At 40.9% G+C, this 16,461-nt stretch overlaps 2 long non-coding RNA genes across 2 annotated transcripts; both read right to left on the reverse strand.

Annotated features, from left to right (window-relative positions):
• Window positions 1–1,027: 1,027 nt before the first annotated feature.
• LOC111834864 (uncharacterized) lies at window positions 1,028–2,950 on the reverse strand. The gene is made up of 3 exons (XR_002836083.2): window positions 2,546–2,950; window positions 2,214–2,297; window positions 1,028–1,876 (listed from the first exon to the last, which is right to left on the reverse strand). It is a non-coding gene; the product is annotated as an uncharacterized lncRNA (long non-coding RNA).
• Window positions 2,951–7,292: 4,342 nt separating this feature from the next.
• LOC111834867 (uncharacterized) lies at window positions 7,293–8,313 on the reverse strand. The gene is made up of 3 exons (XR_002836087.1): window positions 8,194–8,313; window positions 7,762–7,912; window positions 7,293–7,594 (listed from the first exon to the last, which is right to left on the reverse strand). It is a non-coding gene; the product is annotated as an uncharacterized lncRNA (long non-coding RNA).
• Window positions 8,314–16,461: the final 8,148 nt, after the last annotated feature.

The following is a 16,461-nucleotide window of genomic DNA, read 5'->3' on the forward strand; positions in this document are numbered from 1 at the left end:
TACCAATTGCCAAAACTCCTTTATTGAATCAGTCACTAGTTTTGTGAAACTTTAAACAGTGCTCACCTCGTTAGACACAATTTGCAGATCTGAGTCACCCTTTTTGCAAAACTATAAACACATTCTCATTCATCAAAACTATGCAGAACTTAGATGCAAAACAGAACACGCAGGTTGCAAAACTTAAGCACAGCCGGAGCACAGTAGACATCATTTAAACACAATGACTCAACTCATATGTTTACATATGTTTCTAAATATTAGAAGAAGCCAAAGAGTGACTAGAACATAGAATACATGGCATAGATGGGATGAATTTTGATGTCAAGGTACAAATGAGTCACATAAAGGATTCTTCCCGCATCGCCCAGCAAGGGAGAGCATTTCCTGTGATGTAGACAAAGTTCTCTGTCCAGACCCAGCCCTGAGACATGCAGAATGAATATTCTTCCTTGACTTTGGCTTGGCAGTTGCAAAACATTTTACTGTAATGTGCCTCTCATATGGATTCAATGTGCAAAAGACCACATCCACAGCATCCAACTTCTCTACATGCCAGCAAGAGTTTTGACTGTTTTTAATTTTATGCTTTAGTGTGTAATGACTGTTCAGTAGTGTTTACTTAACTAAATGGTTTGATGCATGATCTGAAAGCAGCGTTTGCTTCTGAGCAAAGATAACATAGTTTTGAGAAGATTGTTTGATTTTGCAAGATGAGTTTTGTGAGTGTAGCTTGAATTTTAGGGTTCAGTGTTCTGAGAAAAGGAGATGGGAGTTTAGGAAATTCATTTTAGCAGTTCAGTAAAACTGTAAGAATACTAATCTCTGTGCCAATACAGGACCAGAAATGTAAAATGTGTGTGCATTCCCAAAACAAGTAGAAATATTAATGGCATAGAGGTCTATCCTGCTTCACATAACTGGAGTAATATGAAACCTGTACAATATTTTGTAATCCACACAGACAGGAGATGCACACAACCTCCTAGGACATCAGAGAAAACAAATCCAGCATCGTTTTGAAAAGTTTGAAATTAAAAGATAATTAATAACCTTTATGATATTGCTGATACCAAATACTGCTTTTATGGAACTCACAGACACAAACCTTTGACTTGAGTATAATTTAAATCAACAAAAATATACAGGTGACTTCATTTTTACAGCTCATATTATGCTGTCTTCATTCTGTTACAGGTCTGTAAACTGTCTAATGATCACGCTCACAGTTCTTGTATTGTAATGATGAATTATGATATCGGTTATTGTTGTAAGTAATGCTGAAACAGTATCTATTAAAAAATCAAATTTGCAAGGCTTGTAAACATTCTACACAACAATGAATCTAACAGAAATTTACATCAAACATCTTAAAACAAATGCTCAAATTTTCCAAAAAAAAATCCTAAATAATTTCTACCAGAGCTTTATGTTTTTTTTTATAAATTATGACCATTTTGCTTATGATTTTGTATGACATCAGTACACAATATACACACCACTTATGTTTAGTTAATGAAAGGTGTGCCTGTTCCAGAAAATAAAGGGATCCAGCCATTTTATTCTCTGTATAACTCTGTTAACTATATTGCAGTGAGGTTCTATTGACTAGCTGGATAGACACGGGTCTGGACACCAATGCCCCTCAGTACCAGCACATCCGTCAGGGAAGCTAGCAGATGTTTAGTAGACACAAAGCTATTCAAAAGAACTGGGTCATAAATCATAGGGCAGGACTTCCGAACCTGTGACAATAGGACACCTTTTGGATGTTGTTCCAGAAGGTTCCGAAGAGATTCCTTCAGCTTGGCTTTCTGATCATTCTCTACAGGAGCCGGCTCTGGTAAGCGAGCCCCAGATTCAGATGATGTTGTAACTAAAGGACAGAATTGGTCTGTTTAATTAATTGAGTTCATTTGTGTTAATCTTGTGAACAAGGTAGACATACAACTAAGAAATCAGCATTTATAGGCTACTACTTTGAAATCATACTATCAAGCCCTCACACAAAAACAGCAGCTTAATCTATACAGGTATGTACCCTGATTCACCGAGAATACTTCCAAACTTAAAAAAAAAACAATCTATGAGAACCTAGAACCTTAGCTACAAGGTACAACTTAATTTACCCACAGATCAAGCTATACCAAACAGGTTGGGCTGGATTCGGATCTGTTTAAGTTATGCACAAAGAATAAAACTGAATAACGTACCCTTATTCAGTTCTTGCCGAGTTCGATGCTGAAGAGCATCTCTATATGACTTGGTTCTAGGTTCCATTCCAGGCTTTGTAAAACCTGACAAACCAAGCCAATGTAATTGAAAATTCAGCAATGAATCCATAAATATTAATAAATTATAATGTGTATACTAGCGTTTTCCTTATAGGCTACATCCTGGTTACGTGCTCGTACACACAGTAATATATAACGCAATGTGCATCAATGTAACATGTAAAATGCAGAACATATAGTGATATTAAGCTTATAACAAAATTTTAAAATGTAATTTCGAAATATGTTTATTGATTATGAGTAAACCATACCTTCGACTGGTCCGATCGATCTTCCGCTCCACGTCTAGTAAAGCTCCGCACTTTCGGTTTCGTTTACGCCGAAACCCGGTGTGTTCACATGCTGAGTCTATTGTGGTTTTTCCTTCCCAGCCAATCAGGAGTTGCGTAGATCTTAAGATTCAGTCTTTATTGCAACAGCGATGTGACAACCAAGGCCGGACACTCTGCAGTGTTGGCTTACCCTGATTCTTACGTACACTTTTCTTATCTCTTAATAGTTAACCGTCACAAGGCATGTCCTAAGCATAATCTTTCCCTCGACCTTTCGCCACCATTATATTCTTCTCTTTTGGAGTTTTGGTATTCCCCGCCCACGTGGGATCCATCCATCCATCTATCCATCCATATTCTGTAGTGAATCCAGGTATTGTGGGACATCTGGTAATGTGGATAAGCTTTGACAAGTTTATTTCCCGGCAATAGTAGATCCAGTTGGAATAATTGTTATTGAGAGCTAGACATGATCAAAAAACAAAAAAACAAAAACATGATTTTATTGATCTGAGGTCACAGTTCGGGGCATGGCAAGCATTTTACAGGAACATCCCTCAGAAATCACTGGGTAAGGTGAATGACATGTGCTTTTGATTGTATTGAAATTACGGTTATAAATTTGTTATAAAAAATAAATTGTACCTCATTTTTATGGAATTATATCTATGATATACTAGTGGATTAAAATAAATACTTTTAATTGACAGTTATATTTAATTTTGTAAACAGTGTTATGTTTCATCTGCCCCACATTACCAAGCTAGTTAGGTAAAGCAGGACAGCATGTTCCAGGTAATATGTCTCCCAAGAAGAGTGAAAGTACGGATTTGACAGGATGGAGTCCCAACTCCTAAATATATTCAATAAGTATACATAATGTACAAAATATAAATAATCTTTATTTATTTATTTATGAAATGGGAGACTCCTTTCCATCGACCTCATGACCCCCCCATGCTCTCCCAATCCGTCTACTGACTTCATAGGAGGAGTCACCAGAGACATGAATGTCACTGCCGAGGTCAGTGAACCTCTCGACGCTGCTGACGGCTGCGCCCAAGAGGTCATTAAAGGCCTGGATCTTGGTTTTTATCCAGGCCACTTGCAAGCCCAGACACACGAGAGCTCCGATCAGAGCCTCCACTGACTCACCGAAGACCACAGCACTGTCTGCAAAGTCAAAATCAGTGGCTCTTTCTTCACCAACAGATGCCACAGAGCTGCTGGACCCCACGACCCTGCCCATCACCCAGTCCATGCAAGCATTGAATAGAATAGGAGCAAGAACACACCCCTGATGAACCACATAATCAACTAGGAAGAATGCAAGGGCTCTGACTCCATTCGGCACGGCACTCACGATACCAGTGTACAGGCTGGGCATGACGTCCAGCAACTTCAGGGGGATCCCCACAAAGTCTCAGGTTGTCCCACAGGGCTTCTCAATCAACTGAGTCAAATGCTCTACAAAAATCAACAAAGGCTGTAAAGAAACTCTGCTAATATTCACGTTTGCGCTGAATGAGAACCCTCAGTACCAGGATGTGTTTGATGGTAGACTTGTTAGGTGTAAAACCAGAATGCTCCGGTTGCTGGTAGGCGGGCAAGTGATCATAAGCCTTATTAAGGATTACCCGGCACTGAGAACAGTGTTATCTTCTTGTAGTTGTCGCAATCCAGGTGATCACCCTTTCCTTTCCAGATAGGGACAACAAGTCCCGTTTGCCAACCAGTGGGGATGACGCCCATCTGCCAAATGGAAGACAAGATTGCTTCCAATGCCAGAAGGACAGCCGAACCACCAGCCTGGAGAAGTTCACCTCAGATACCACAGCTCCCTGTAACCCTCAGCAGGTTCACCACCTGTGCAATCTCAGTGTGATTGAGTGGTTCACAGCTAATTGGAGGATCAGTCTCAAGAACTGTGGACCCAGAGATCTCCAATGTCCTAGCCAGAGGGTCAGCTTTAATGAACAGCTGCTCAAAGTAGCCAGCCCAACAGGTCTCAACCGCAGTGTCATCCAAAAGGATCGTTCCATCACCTGCCTTAACTGCGACTCTCCGAGGAACAGATCCAGTTGTGTGTAATGTATAGATTTCTCTGTGAGCAGGTCCTGGGTCACTAACCCACAGATGGTGTGTCACTTGTCCACAGATTCCACTAACAAATGCCTCCTTTATTGCCCTCAGACCCCTTGCAGCCGTCCTTCTCAATGATGAAACACCTCCTTCTGGGTACACCGGTAACACCAACACAACCCTCAGCAACCTTCAGAGTCGTGTCAGGGAAGGTCTCCCACACCACTTTAGAATTAGCAGTTGCAAGTTCCTCACATAAAGAGGAGAGATAGTGCCTTAATCTGAGTCTCATAATACGCTCCTTGAAATGAGTGACATCAGACACCAATCTGCCAATAGCTACTCCCTGAGTATGGCAGCCATCAGAGCAGTGTCACTCAGTCTGGTATCTGAGGCTGTAGATGGTGCCATATTCCCAGGTGCAGTATCATGTCAGATGAATGTCGTGCTCCATGTGACCTGGCAGGGTTTGACTCTCCCTGCAGGCCTCGCCTTCGACTCCTGGGATCTGGATTATTACACCACCCTCTTCCAGAGGGTCCGCAGGAACCCCACCAGCGTGGAGTGCTTCGACCTCGCCCAGTCAAACAGGTCCGTCTGAAACCTGAGACTCCTCTCCTGGTGTTCGGGGCTCCACGTGGTATCTTATCCTTCCCTCCTGTTTTTTTCCCTGCAGTGAGCACAGCCAGCACTGGTTTTACCATGGCCTCATGATCGTCGATGGACAGTCTCATCATGGGCACTCAGCGCCATAGCAAGCAGAATAATTTCATTAAATTCTGTGACAACAGCAGGTGAGTGGAGCATGAAGCATCAAGCAAAGAGGATCGAACACATAATAAACTTTGAAGTTAAAATCAGGTTCCTGTACAAATTCTATATAGACAGAAGTATTGGGACATATTAGTATTGGGAATTCAGGAATTTGATTCAGACTCATTTCCACAGGGTTATAAGGTCAAGCACCTAGCCATGCAGTCAGGTTTACAAACATTTGTGAAAGAATGGTTTGTTCAGAATTGCTCAGTTAATTCAAACATGGCACTATCATAGGATGTCACCTTTGCATTGTCAGTTTGTGAAATTTATTCCCTGCTAGATATTCCTCGGTCAACTATAAGAGGTATTATTGCTAAGTGGAAGCATGTAGGAACAACAGAAACTCAGCCACGAAGTGGGAGACCATGGAAAGTAACAGAGTAGGATCACTGAGTGCCGAGGAGTATGGTACGAAGAAGTCGCCAACACTCTGTTAACTCAGTAACTGCAGAGTTCCAAACTTACTCTGGCATTAACCCCAGCACAAAAACTGTGCACCTTGAGCTTCATGGAATGGGCTTCCATGGCCGAGCAGCTGCATGCAAACCTCACATCACCAAACACAATGTCAAGCGTCAGACAGATTGGTGTAAAGCACACCACCACTGGACTCTGGAGCAGTGGAAAAATTCTGTGGAGGGAAGAATCACACTTCCGTGTCTGGCAGTCTGGAGTCTAGGTTTGGAGAATGCCAGGAGAACATTACCTGCCGGACTGCATTGTGCCAACTGTAAAGTTTGGTGGAAGAGGGATAATGGTATGGGGGTGTTTTTCATGGGTTTAGTTCCAGTGAAGGAAACTCTTAATGCTTCAGCATACTAAGACATTTTGGACAATTATATGCCTCCAACTTTTGTGGGAACAGTTTGGGGAAGGACCTTTCCTGTTCCAACAAGAGTCTTGAAAGATCAAGATCACTGGCCCACACAGAGCCCTGACCTCAACCTCATTGAACACTTTTGGGATGAACTTGAATGAAGACTGAGAGCCAGACCTTCATGTCCAACATCAGTGCCTGACCTCACAAATGTTCTGGGTGAGTGAGCAAATATTCTCACAGACACACTCCATAAAATTGTGGGAAGCCTTCCCAGTATAGTAGCAGCTGTTATAGCCGCAAAGGGGGGACCAACTCCATATTGATGTCTATGGATTTAGAATATGATGTCATAAAATTCCTGCAAGTGTCCTAATACTTTTGTCCATATAGTGAATCTTGAAATCACAGTCAACACCATTATTACCCTTAATAGCTTGAAACACACGGCATGCTGTCTTGCTGAATTACTATTAAAATTGCGGCTTAATGGACGGAAATGGTTCCTGGAAACACTTAACTACTGCTTATGTTGTATTATCTGTCTCACTTGGTTGTCATTTTGGACAAACACACCTGCTAAATGTAAATGTGATTATCAACCTCTCAGCCTTGCGTGACCACTTTGAAAAGCCTTAGTATTTTTTTCTCTCAGTTTAAGCGGATTTTCCATAGGTTCGGGTTCGGTTAGAACATCGCAGTGTCCAGGGGTGCAGTAGGGGGCATGAATACCCTGGCAGATTCAGGGGGCCCAACACTGTAGGAAACAAAAATTCTTTATAAAGACGAAGGCCTGTTAATTATTTCAAAAGTTGAAAATATTGACATATTGCTAATTGGTGTATTTATAAAGTGATGGCCTCCCACTGAAAGAAATACTGCATGTTATTTCTAGTAACCTTTGTTTTTGATACACGTTAGCATTTTATTTCTTCTGCTGATAAACATTCAAAATAGTTAGAATGGAATGTTTCACTATCATTAGCAAATGTTAATTATAAATGGCAAAATAGCAGTAAAAGGATGAAGCACTGGGTCATTGTATTAAAAACTGAACAATAGCATTAAACAATATAGTATTCAATAGTATTAAACAATATAATATAATTGCATTACTAAAATTTGTAGGGACCCTTGAATACACAAAAGTACAAAATTATATCATTTAAGTGTGGGCATTGGAGCCCAAAATGACATTTTGCCAGGATTTTCTGACTCCTCTGTGCCCAACTCCTGTTTTTCTGGAACATTCCCCATCTCCTTCTGTCAGTTTGATTTCCACCTCTGTGGTGTCGCTGGTGGCATCATTCCTCCATGTCACAAGACAAGACAAATGATAGAATGTTATTATTTAAAGATGCCTGAACTAGACTATATGTAAGGAATTATGGGTAAACGCCCCTGTGACCCTGAATAGGTCAAGTGGCTAGATAAAATGGATGCATGGATGGATGATTGGATGGATGGACATACATACATCTCATATGCTCAGTCTTTTTCCCCTTGAAGAAAAGATATTATCTGTTTACTACCAATTATTTTCACAACAAGCCAAGCAGCGCCACCACTGTCTGACACATTACGTGCAACCATGGCAAAGATATTGATTGGTTGGTCTGGTCTGTGTTCTGCAAGAAAAGTGAAAAGACGAAGTTAAACAACTGTATATGTGAACCTTACAGGGAAGGCAGCTCACTTTGAATTTACAGCCACTGCAAAGTAATCTGACCTTGGACTCAGAGCACCCAGTTAGAAGAGGAAGGACAAAGGAAAACCTGACATAAAACCTGACATAAAACCCACTTCCATTTAACAACACACTCAGTTTCAGAAATACCACACGATTTCAGCAAGTGTAACCTTCACAACTCTAATCATATACTATAAGTTATAAGTATTTTACACATACAGTTGTTGACAGAAAGAAGCACTCTGTGGGTTCTGGAGACAGTCAGAATGTAACTGGACCATGAAAGAGATGATTTGAGATCACTGAGAAGCTCATTTCACCCAGTCAGCCCCTGGGGACACATTCTAGTGGGCAGATACAGGAAGCAGCCTTCGAGATACCGAGTCCCTCTGCACAATACACCCGCCCCTCGGAAGGCAGACTGGCCAGTGCGCGCCGGCAATCTTGTTTGTCCAAGGCTACAGATAAGGGTGATTTATTGCCTTTCGCTTTTATTGAATTCGTGAGGGCAAACTGAACGAAAACGGGAAAGGATAAGGAGAAAAATAAAAATGTAATTAAAATTAAATTTTAAAAAATGTTTTTTTTTTTCTTTTTTACTTTTTAGCGTGACAAATATTTACGACATTTAAAGTTTGGTCCTAAGATACAATATAACACCGTCTGAGAAAAACCGCTAGGTGGCACTTTTGTACCACTTTTTAAAGAGCTGTCACAATTTGATTTTCTCTAAAAAGAATGATGCGCATGGGTGCAGTACTGTAATAAATTACATACTACTAAGTCCTACAGAAATATCATCCTTTGTGGCCATGTGGAAAAGGGAAGCTTAAGGGAACAAAAATTCTTTATAAACATGTAGGCCTGTTACATATTTCAAAAGTTTGTAACCAAGTAATACTGGCATATTGCTAATTGGTGTATTTATAAAGTGATGGCCTCCCACTGAAAGAAATACTGGATGTTATTTCTAGTAATCTTTGTTTTTGGTACACGTTAGCATTTTATTTCTTCTGCTGCTAAATAGCTAGAATGGAATGTTTCACTATCAGTAGCAAATGTTAATTATAAATGGCAAAATAGCAGTAAAATGATGAAGCACTGGGTCATTGTATTAAATACTGAATAATAGCATTAAACAATAGTATTCAATAGTATTAAACAATATAATACAATTGCATTACTAAAATTTGTACTGCATGCATCAGCAAAACTGTATCATCCATTCGCATCACATTGTACAATCAGTGCTACTAAGCAAACCAGTTTCGTGTTATACATGGTGCTGTAAAAAAGATATTATTTTATTCCCTTCTGTCTATTAATGACAGTAGATATACCCATTAATGACCGAAATAACTAACAAGAAAATAAAATATAAATCACAAAACAAAATGTCAGAAAGAAGCAGCTTATGTATATGGTTGGGTTTGCAATCTGTTAGTTGTTTTTATTATGCACTGTACAAAAATAAATTTATTAATGTCTTTGTATTGCCTGGAAACTGTGAACGTATTGCATCTGTCATCTATTGCTTTTAGGTACTGTACTGTATGTGGGTGCTCTGAAGAAACACAGAAATGCAGATTCCTGCTTCTCATGGATGGATGTCATCGGGAAAATGAAAGTGAGTGTTTCCCGAGTGGACAGCCGGTACAATAAGTTAATTATACAGAAGGAAGACCCCAGAAAACACCTGCCTGGACCACAAAGCTGTGAAATAAAACTGTGTTCTCAGGCAACCTCCTACAAACCAGTCACAGAGATGGCCTGTAGGGATGGAAATGATTATTCTATTCAGTGAGTCGATTCTCTCTGAACAAAAAAGATTCTTGCAGAATTGTTCATTGATTCATTCATTTCTGTGTCAGTGGGATGGGGGTTCCTTTATATTTAATACAATTCTATTCAAATATTGGCCAATATAATTTATTCACTTTTATGTAAGTTAAATTGATTAGATTAAAGTGTATCTATATATATATACATACCTATATTTCGTATACATCATTATTTCGTTGGGCTTATGCATTTCACTTTATGCTAATTACATTCTCTTTCACATGCCTGTACATCGGTACTCCGGTGGGGGGGTCACATGGACCACAGTGGACAAGCAGTGTATCATTTAGCCCTATTGAACAAAATAAATGAATCAGTACAGTGACTGAGATAATTTTATTCACTTATAAGACGCGTTCTATACCTGACTATAGCTGTTTGTATGAGTTCTTGAATATAAACCAGATAAACTGTCGAGCCTACCTTTCAGTCACTCAGTGCTCAGTTCACGGCCATGAATATGTGTGCAATGTGCGGTTCTTAGAAATGCGCAGTCCCGCACTACATAGAGAGGCGAATTGCGGCGAATACCTACTTAGCGCAGTGAAAGCGCCGATTTAAATGAATCATATACTTCGCTACACTTTATGCTGCGTTAATTGTCCGTTCTCTCCAGTAGTAGACAGTAACGTTTCACGCTACATGTTTTCCGTCGTGATTTTGGCAATTATAATGACTCTCTGTTAAACGGTTTGGCAGGAAATGAATTTGCCAGTAAAGTATCCTGCTGCTCGGATCCTATTAATACTTCATGGGAAGTTTAAACTCTTTATTTGACTCTTGGACTGACGTTAGAATGATAATTATTCTGAAGGAATGCTGTATTACCACCATCCTACCACTTAAATTGTCGCAACATGCATTTTATTTCGAAGCCTCATTAATAGCCTACAGAGTAAAACGAGGCGCGATTATCTGGGCAATTAAACACACGCCTAAGTTTTAAAGCCTGGACTCTTTTCTCTTCTGTATGATTAACATTAAGCTGTGCAGACATAGGACAGTCTATCTAACCCTAACCTGGACCCTGAAAAACTTCGGTTGAAGGCTGAACCCGGGAGTACAAAGCTGAATGAAAACGGATGAAAAGTGATTCGTTGTTATATTAATATCTTTGGTTCATTTACGATTAAAGATGATGACAAATTAATGATTAAGACAGGTGAGTATCTAGCTATTGAAAAGATCAGGGGCTAAAGTCCGGTTTACCTGGGGTTTGACTTTTTTGTTTTTGTTTGTGACGGAAAATTAGCTTCGGGGCTAAAATACTCGGGCTATGACCTCGAGTGATCAGGCCGAACGGCATCCATGGATGAACCAGCAGAGGAATGGCTGATCCGCACAGTCAACCAAAAGCCGTAGAAATGCTTTGCTTTGTTCATCTTGTGTGAAAGTGTAGAGACACAGTCGTACCATAGGAAAATCTGAGGACAGGCACTCACATGCCTGCTGTTAATGGGCTATACGTTTTTATATTTACATAAACATAAACAGCAAGATAAACTTAGATCGTCATCACGTGAATGGCTGATAAACTCTTGTAAGTATTAATGCTTATAAGACAACTATGTGACAGGCTACTGTGAGTTGTGTTTTTCTTCGTGATGTTAATAAACGAACATAATGAATTAAAGACATAGTGAATTAGGGATGTATCATCTGTTTGGACTTAGAGGATACAAAATACAAGACTTTTTGCATTTTTAGGTTTTTGATTGCTTTCACAGATTTTTATAAAATTGAAGTTATCCTTGTGGGGCATATATGTCCCTGCAACGTAAAAAGTTACTGCTTTTGTCGTATTGTGGGGAAACCCAGTCCCCACAATGTAATAATTACAAAAATGCATTTCAGATTGACTGGTGACTCTAAAGCTGCCTATGAATAATTCTGCCTCGCAGATTTACTGACATAAAGCTTGAAAATGAGGTAATAAATTAAAGCAGCATAATAGATCCAAATAAATTGTCCAAATAAATTGTGTCATTTCTGTTTCAGAAAAATAATAGAATAATAAAAATGATAATGGGAATTTCAGTAGTGACGAGTGCAAAGGGGGAAAAAAACTCTCTCCAGGGTCTTTATCGACTCACATTGCTGTGAGGACTCTTATAGGTGTGAAAATTGTGTCTTGCACATGTGTGAAGGGGACAGGATGGGGGGGGGGGGGGCAGGGTTGCCGATTTGTCTGAAAAAGAAAAATAATATCTCAGTGTCTAATTGCGCAGAAAATACTGCAGCTCACAGGAAAACAGCATCAGAGCTCTTTGTATATTCCTTTTGATTCCCTGATTTGTTAGACTGCTGACATCAAAGTATCATGTTTGGGATGAAAGCACAGTTAAAATATCACTTCAAAATCATGTGCCATGAAAACTGGGATGACCTGCTGAGCCTGTTAATTTCCACGTTACAGATAATTAATAACAGTTAGGAAAAATAAAAAGTATTGCCTGATTCTTCTTTTTAAAATATTATTTAAAATGCTACTATAGTTTGTTGTTTCATTCCGGCTGTGAAGCTTTACATAATTCATTCTGCCTTCTTTTATTTACATTTATTACCATTATCCTTTCCAGTTTCAGTGCATCTTAGTAGTATGAAATGTGTGCAGCATTGATTTAAAAGGCACTATAATAAATGCTATGTATGTATATTTATTGTTTCAAAATAACAGCAATTAATTTGTCAGTACTTGGGATATGAGTAACACTACTAACTGTTAAATGCTGTAGATTGTTTCTCGCAGTTTAGCTGTTGTTTGTTTACACATGAGAGTATTATGGGTAATCAGAACAAGGTGGCATGGTGGCTGAAGGGTGTGGAGCTTGTGTGCAGGGTGTGTGGAACTTCCATGTTCTCGTTGTGTTTTTGGGTTTCCTCCACCAACTTATTGTTCAGTTGGGTTTAAAGCCATCTCCAAATTTCCTGCAGTGCTGTGTGTCCTCCAAAGGACTGGCATCCCGTCCTGAGCATCCCGTCCTGAGCATCCCGTCCTGAGCATCCCCTGCCTTGTACCCTGCCTGGTGTCACCTGGGATACAGGCTCCAGGTCCCCCGTGACCTTGCCCTGGTAGATGGCTGGATGGATACACAGGAAGACGTGACGCAGGACGGGCACAGAACACGTGGTTCAATGTCAATTACAGGAAGGACATAAACACAAGACAGAGGATGTTTCAGTCAGGAAAAAGAGATTATAAGTCAAGCCTGGACACCAGTGCCAGGGAAAATAATCGAAGCTGCAGGATATGAAACGGGCATGAGGGAATCGGTGCAGGTTTACTGGGCAGAGAATAAAAAATCTAATTATAATAAGGAAGAAAATGCTCTCAATCACATGACATTACTCCTGAGACATTACTCCCATGGCTGCTTACTAAAGATACTGCCTGCCATTCAGCACTACACACGGTATTAGTATGGCCCCAAATATAGGCAATAAAGAAGAGATATTACTAGAGAATTATTATTAATTATTTAATTAATTACATGTATGTCCGTTGGGGCTAAAACTGAAAACAAGCGTAGGAAGAGGAGTGCCCGTGTGATGTGGACCGGGTCCGCCTGGGCTCGGGTGTAACCCAGGCGTAAAATGGAAACGGTAATCAGGCAGCTGACAGTAAATCCAGTTCCGTCTGTCAGCCGGGCCCTGTGCTATCATGCCTCTCCATTAAGGGAATGTCAAAAGCGATTGCAGAGTCTGCCCTTCAGGGGCCCCCGATGGCGAGATGCCATGTTACTGTCCTGTGGGGGGGGGGGGGGGGAGGGGGTGCTCTGTTAAAATGTAAATTGCTTTTGCTGACCCTGCGCAGCGCGTCGTGGCGGACGGCGGCATCCGCTGGCTCTCAAAGTGACCCCCGCCTCTGGGATGTGCCCCACCCTGCCCGCGGTTTCCCTCATACCGTAATCTGCTGCTCACCATTACATGCAGAGCAGGACGGAGGCCACACTAATGTTTTCTAAGTCAAATTGTTTTATATGAGCAATACAGTTGATTCGATAATCCCACTGTACTTTTGCAGTGTTTCTGCACTATGTCTATTATATATGCAATTTATAATTGATCTTTCAGATGCCACTATAGTTACTGTACTGGACAACTGTAATTTTACATCAAGTGTTTATAAGTGGCTGGCTATGTAGACTCACACCCAAAAAGTTGTGGGTTCAAATCCCATCCCCAGTTCTGCTTATATGGAATTTGCATGGCTGTTCCTCGCCTTCGCATGGGTTTCCTCCTGGTGCTATCGCAGAGCAAAAACTCCCAGGATGGGGAACTGATGTCCCTAAATTGCTGTGAGTGTGTGGGTTTGTGACCTGCAGTGCACTGGCAGCCCATCACTGAGGACCTGCACTGGATAAGCTGTCCTGGAAGCTGGTTATGGATGTTAGAGCCTCTTTAGGCACATTGTAATGAAGCACTGAAACATGAAAGTAAGAGCAGCAGATATGGCAAAAGATTTAAAACAAAAAACAGAGACTTTCAGAACGTACCCAGAGGGATGTTGCTCTTTTGAAAAAGTGGGTCACGCGTTCTGGGACGTCGCACAATGAAAATTAGACAGCATGGTTTTAAAAGATGGCCGTGCTTGTCACAACAAGCCAATTTAAGCTGTTTAAACATGATGCAAATTAAATCAAATAGGTTTCAGGTCTCCATCCATCCATCCATCCAACCTGCTAAACCACTGACCTTCCTGCAAGGGTTAAGGTTTTTTAAAGTCAAATATTTAGTATGATAAGCAACCCTTTTTATTGACAAACAAGGTACACTAGAATTGTAGTGACGTGCTTAATTAAACTTTTAATTAGTTATTTTTTTAACCTTTATCCAGGAAGACCTTTTGAGATCAATATCTCTTTTACAAAAGGACCCTGGTCAAAATTGCAGTGTGTCAACAGAAACAAAAATATAAACAGAGACAACAGAAGCGCACAATAACACAAAAATAAATATTAAAACAATTAAAGCAATGTATTTGAAAACAATTACATGAACCTAATTCAAATTTTACACCCCTTATCAACATAGATTTAAACACATCCACAGTGACAGGTGTTTGAAGTCTTAGAGCCTAATGGAGCATATTCCATGCAGCCCGAATAAACATCAAACTGGCCTTGATAAGCGTGGTGTGAACTTTGGGAACAAGTAAATGCAAGCAATCGCTAGACTTCAAGGAATAGGTACCAACATTGGACTGTAGTCAGGAATCACGGTTCCAGTTTGTTTTTATATCAAGCCCTGATTTCATCATGGCTTCCATGACTTAAGTGATCCTCTCCCCCACCCCCGTCCCTCATTTACTGAATATCCCCATCACCATCTCATATGCCATGATTTCAGCAGCACTCTGTTTGCTGGAAATGAAAACACCCACAAGGGACAATCAGGCAGCCAATCAAAAACCCGTGTCAGAAATGGGTGGGGCCACGCCCTTATACGGGCAGTCCGGGATGGCGGGATCGCTGTCAGGAAGGGAGACGCAGCCATCCCACCTCTCCCGCAGTTCCAGCAGTCTTCCGCTAATTGACAGCAGCTCCCTGACACCTGCAAATGATGAGCAATGTCCCGGAGATCTGTGGTTCCGCTATTCAGTGGTGGTAAAGTTAGCCGGCAAGAGGTTTTACTGCTGCAACCTCACCCCAAATTTTATCACCACTCTCTAGCTCCGGTCAACAAATTTTACCTCCCCCAGCCCCAGTCGGCAATATATATACGGTATTATCATAATACCGGTCAAGCACTGGCCAGCCCCCCCGCCCCCCTGGATGCCCCTCATCTGCCTCCCTGAATATGGGATGTCTGGATGTCTGGAGACATTATTTCACCTCACCCTGCAATTCACAGCTTTAGTTTTGGATGAAAAACAGAACATGTCACATGACATCTGGCGCTCTATATCCTCACCTTTCCCCTCAACCTCCCCCTTCTTCCCAGGATGGCAGCAGAGGGCTTTGAAATCTCCATTTACGATACTTCTCTTGGTCTTCTACCTCCCAGTCTCTGTTCCTCCATGCAGTCTCCTGCCACATCTCTTATTTAGATAAGTGTACCATCGTTCATAATCATTTGCTAGATTCCCTTCTCAGCTCTTTCAGTGAACATGACATCCCTCCTGTGCAAGATGCTGATCCAATGTTCTCATTCTGTGACAAGCAGCCCAACCTCATGTTCACACAGAAGCAGTAACACCTCAAGACTAGCAATAACTTCACATCACAGGTCATTTTCAGTCTTCATATCCTCCTCACTATCTCAGCCCAATCCAAAGAGCTTGTAAAAAGATTCCTCCTTCTTCTGTTTTTCTGCCTTAATGCTGAAGCTGAAGGCACCTGTCTGATATCTACCTTTCTCCCTCCCAGTCACAGATGCCAGCTCACACATCCTTTCACTTTTTACAGCTGCTTGTAGATCCTCCATGATGGTTATTGCAGTTCCTCTCTGGTTGACATCCCAAGTTCTGAAACCAGCTCATGAAATTTCAGGAAGTGACATCATAACCTTATAGCCTCCCACCTGTGTTTGAGTGTATGTATATCTTAAAAAGCAGAGCATGATGGGAAATGGGGAAAAAAGCATTCCAGTGTAGCTTATACTTGTATAAATGGTAATTAAAGCTTATTTTCATTAAAATAAAAG

This window comes from Paramormyrops kingsleyae, chromosome 15 (assembly GCF_048594095.1).
Source record: "Paramormyrops kingsleyae isolate MSU_618 chromosome 15, PKINGS_0.4, whole genome shotgun sequence".
NCBI lineage: Eukaryota > Metazoa > Chordata > Actinopteri > Osteoglossiformes > Mormyridae > Paramormyrops > Paramormyrops kingsleyae.